The following is a 4,618-nucleotide window of genomic DNA, read 5'->3' on the forward strand; positions in this document are numbered from 1 at the left end:
CATTTCCCCGACATCTTTGGCATGCCAGGCAGGGGATAAAGACAGGTTGTGCAAACCTGATCTAGTAGTTTAGCGCGTCAGTTTCTTCAACATCTTCATTATCATGCTTCCCAAGAAGAAGGGTGAGGGAGTCCTGGATTAGGGGGTGTCCGGATGGCCAGACTATGACCTTTGGCCGGACTCTCGGACTATGAAGATACAAGATTGAAGACTCTGTCCCGTGTCCGGATGGGACTTTCCTTGGCGTGGAAGGCAAGCTTGGTGATACGATATGAAGATCTCCTCCCATTGTAACCGAATCTGTGTAACCCTAGCCCTCTCCGGTGTCTATATAAACCGAAGAGTTTTAGTCCGTAGGACGAACAACAATCATACCATAGGCTAGCTTCTAGGGTTTAGCCTCTCTGATCTCGTGGTAGATCAACTCTTGTACTACCCATATCATCAATATTAATCAAGCAGGAGTAGGGTTTTACCTCCACCGAGAGGGCCTGACACTGGGTAAAAACATCGTGTCCCTTGCCTCCTATTACCATCCGCCTAGACGCCCAGTTCGGGACCCCCTACCCGAGATCCGCCGGTTTTGACACCGACATTGGTGCTTTCATTGAGAGTTCCTTTGTGTCCTCACCTTTAGGCCCGATGGCTTCTTCGATCGTCAACCACGACGCGGTCCAGGGTGAGACTTTTCTCCTTGGACAGATCTTCGTATTCGGTGGCTTCGCACTGCTGGCCAACTCGCTTGGCCATCTGGAGCAGATCGAAAGCTACGCCCATGGCCATCAGGTCAGGTTTGGAAGCTTAAATTACACGGCCGACATCCGCGGGGACTTGATCTTCGACGGATTCGAGCCACGGCCGAGCGTGCCGCACTGTCCCGATGGGCATGATCTAACTGTGCCGCCGGACAGCGCCCAGAGTGCCGCTCAGGTGTCCGCTCCGATCATTAGCTCAGAGCCGACTGCGCTAGTCGGGGATGGGCGGTTGGACGCCGCCCCGGGAGCCGCAATCTCTACGGCGATAGAGCCGAATACCAGCCTAGTCCTTTGCAAGGCCCGTGACTCCAAGGTGCCGGACTCCATTCCGGACTCCGAATCTCCTGCACCCCTTCCAATCAAACCCGCTTGGGCTCCGATCATGGAGTTCACCGCCGCGGGCGTCTTTCAGCACTCGCCCTTTGGCGATATCCTAAACTCTCTAAAGTCTCTCTCTTTGTCAGGAGAGCCCTGGCCGGACTATGGTCAGCAGGGTTGGGATGCGGACGACAAAGAAATTCGAAACCCACCCACCACCCACTTTGTAGCCACTATCGACGATCTAACCGACATGCTCGACTTCGACTCCGAAGGCATCGACCGTATGGACGCCGATGAAGGAGACGACCAAGAACCAGCACCTACAGGCACTGGAAGGCCACCTCGTCATATGACATATACATGATGGACACCCCCAAAGCAGGGGATGGCGATGAAAAAGCGGAGGACGACCCCTCCAAGAAGCAACCCAAGCGCAGACGTCAGCGGCGCCGCTCTAAATCCCGCCAAAGCAAGAACGGCGAATCTGGCACCCGAGACGTCAACATCCCGGACAGTGCCGAAGACATCCCCCTCCAGCAGGATTCAGCGCAGGAGGACGAAGGAGCCAGCCCTCATGAGAGAGCGGCCGATAGAGAGGTCGAGGACGACAATTATATGCCTCCCTCCGAAGACGAGGAAAGTCTCGACGACGACGAATTCGTCATGCCAGAGGATCCCGTCGAACAAGAGCGTTTCAAACGCAGGCTTACACTACAAGGATATCCCCTATAAAGCAACACAAATTCCACAACGTTTTGACTATATGTTGTAAACTTCAATGTAGATACGCATATAAGCGTTGCAGCTCATGTGCTGCAGAGTTGCAGCTCATGACCATACTGTAGTACATAAGTTGCAACAGAACATGTACGTTGTCTGGTATATGTTGCAAATTATATCTGTTATAAGACTGTAAATATACATAATAAAAAGTAAAAAATAATTAGACATGCCAGGAATTGGGCGCAGAAATATTTGCTATCTGTTTGAGCAAAACCAAATCACGTGAAGTCCCTCTGTTTTATTCTTGGATACAGATTTATATTTGATCAATCTAGTTTTTTTTCTATAGGGCTAGATTTTTTTTGGGTGATCTTCAGGGTAGATCGATCTATGTCTCTCCCTCCAACGACGACACAAAACAATAATGGAATCTCCTCTTGTTTTTTTTAAGAGAGAATTTTATTTTTTTGCAAATTTTTGAGAGAGAAATGGAATCTCCTCTTTTTTTTTGAGGCAACTGAAATCTCCTCTTGTTGAGCGACGACGGTGCTGGGCCACAGACAGCCGAGACCATTGCCTGGGCGTAAGAAAAAGTCCCAGCCCGCTGCAAGGAAAATAGTAGTCCTTCGATCTGGCTCACAGCCCGCTCCTAACCTCTAGCTGGGCCTCACATCTTGGGAGCTCCTATAGGGCGCCTTCAGCGCCGCTGAACACAATTGGCGCCCACTGCACCGCCTTCGTGGGCCGGCTCAGTATCACGAAGCGCCAACGTAAAAAAAACACTGAAAAGTTCACGGATTTGAAAGCTCATGAAATTTTAAAAAGGTCAGTGAGGAAAGTTCAGTGTACATCAAAAAATGTTCAATGGGTATTTAAATAGTTTTTCAGCGCATATTACAAAATTGTTCAATGTGTAGTAAAAAATTGTTCAGATTATATTACAAAAATGTTCAATGTATAAAATTTGTTCATCTTATATAAAAAAATGTATAATATATTTTAAATTATTTCAATGTATATCACAAAAATGTTCACAGTGTAGTTAAAAATTGTTCATCGTACACCAAAAAAATGTTTAGTGTATATTTGAAAATCGCTCGTCGTATATAAATTATTGTTCATGTTCTCAATAATTGTTCAAAATTTAAAAAGTTCATGGAATTTTAAAATTTTCATCGAATTTTAAAAATAGTTCATCGATTTGATAAAAGTCATTCAATTTTAAAAATTTCACGAATTTTTAAAAATTCGCATTTTTAAGAAAATATAAAAAGGAAAATGATAAAAGAAAAAGAAAAAATGAACCAGAAATAAAAGAAAAAAACGCCCAGAAATCAGCGAGCAGTGAAATCTGGTTTGGTGGGCTCTCGCGGCCTACGGAAATAAAAGAATGAAAATAAGTACATGGTCAAAATCTGTGTGGTGATCGGTTGGTTAGTGTGCTAATGTCTCAATGGCTATGTCGTGAGTTGGAGACCTCACATTCCAAATATGATTTTTGCTGCAGTTTTTGAAGATAAAGAAAAAGAATGAAACGGGCCGGCCCAGCGCGGCGCGGGATATGCGCCCGTTTGCGGCAACCGAAGAAACGGATGCTTAAGGCGCCCGTTAGGAAATGCCTCACATCTTAGCCCAATACTATACTATCAATCGAGAAAAGAACGCCCGCTAGCGTCAAACCGGCGAGCTTCCGCGCAGGACGCGCTATTTGAATGGGCCGGCCCATTCGGGGCGTCACAACAAGCCGCCGTTAAAAACGGCAAAAACTAATGTTTGATTTAGGAATCGAACTAGTGAACACACGACCGAGAGTTAATGTCCTCTGCCACTAGAACTGCTGCAGATTATTGATTACTTGTCCGTGCGAATTTTTAAGAACTGAACACAGCGACAAATCATTTTTTTGCAAAACCATTCTTCCATTAAACATTTTGTGATATACGTTGAACAACTTGTAAATACACATTGAACACTTTTATGACCTACGATAAACAAAACAATGAACATTCTTGTGATATAGGATGAACACTTTTAAGTACACAATGAATATATTTTTAAATATGTTGAACATTTTCTTAATATATGTCAAACATTTTGGTAATGTTTATTGAATATTTTTTTAATATATGATCAACATTTTTATAATGCATGGTGAACTTTTTCATAAAAACAGTAAATATTTTTCGTAATATAGGATGAACATTTTTTATAATACATGATGAACTTCTATGAGGAATTGGAAGAAATGGACCTTACATTCTAAAATTTTATCAAAAAACAAATACACCTTATATAAAGGAATAGAGAGAGTGCCACACAAAAAAGAAAAAAAGAAAAAGAGGAAGATAAATAAAATAGAAAAAAACAAAGGAAAAAGATATCAAAACAAAAAACAAGAAAAAAATTGAAAACCGAAAAAAACATTGAAAAAACAAAAAAAAACACTAAAGAAAAACAAAAAAACCTACAGGAAACAACAAAGGGGGCAGCAGTGAATGAAGAAGCCATCAACCTTTGCATGGGCCGGCCCAACCACAGGCTCGCCTCAGCGAAGGCATGACCTTTTGACCCTAACGAGCGTCAAATAGGATCTGCCGCAGTTGACGCTGACGAGAAGTAAAGAACGTACAACCTACCCCTGCCCACCGCCGTCGTGCCCTACCGCATGCTGCTATGCCCTGTCTGGCCGTCCCATTTGGGCGTTCGGCGTCCTCCCTACCCAGCCGGCTAGCCCCTTGCGGTAGCACGCAATCCTGCCTTTCCATACCCTCTTCAGTGCTTCCCTCGCAACCCCGGCGAAGCGGCGACCGGGTTCAGGT

The sequence above is a fragment of the Triticum aestivum genome, chromosome 7B, assembly GCF_018294505.1.
Source record: "Triticum aestivum cultivar Chinese Spring chromosome 7B, IWGSC CS RefSeq v2.1, whole genome shotgun sequence".
NCBI classification, from domain to species: domain Eukaryota; kingdom Viridiplantae; phylum Streptophyta; class Magnoliopsida; order Poales; family Poaceae; genus Triticum; species Triticum aestivum.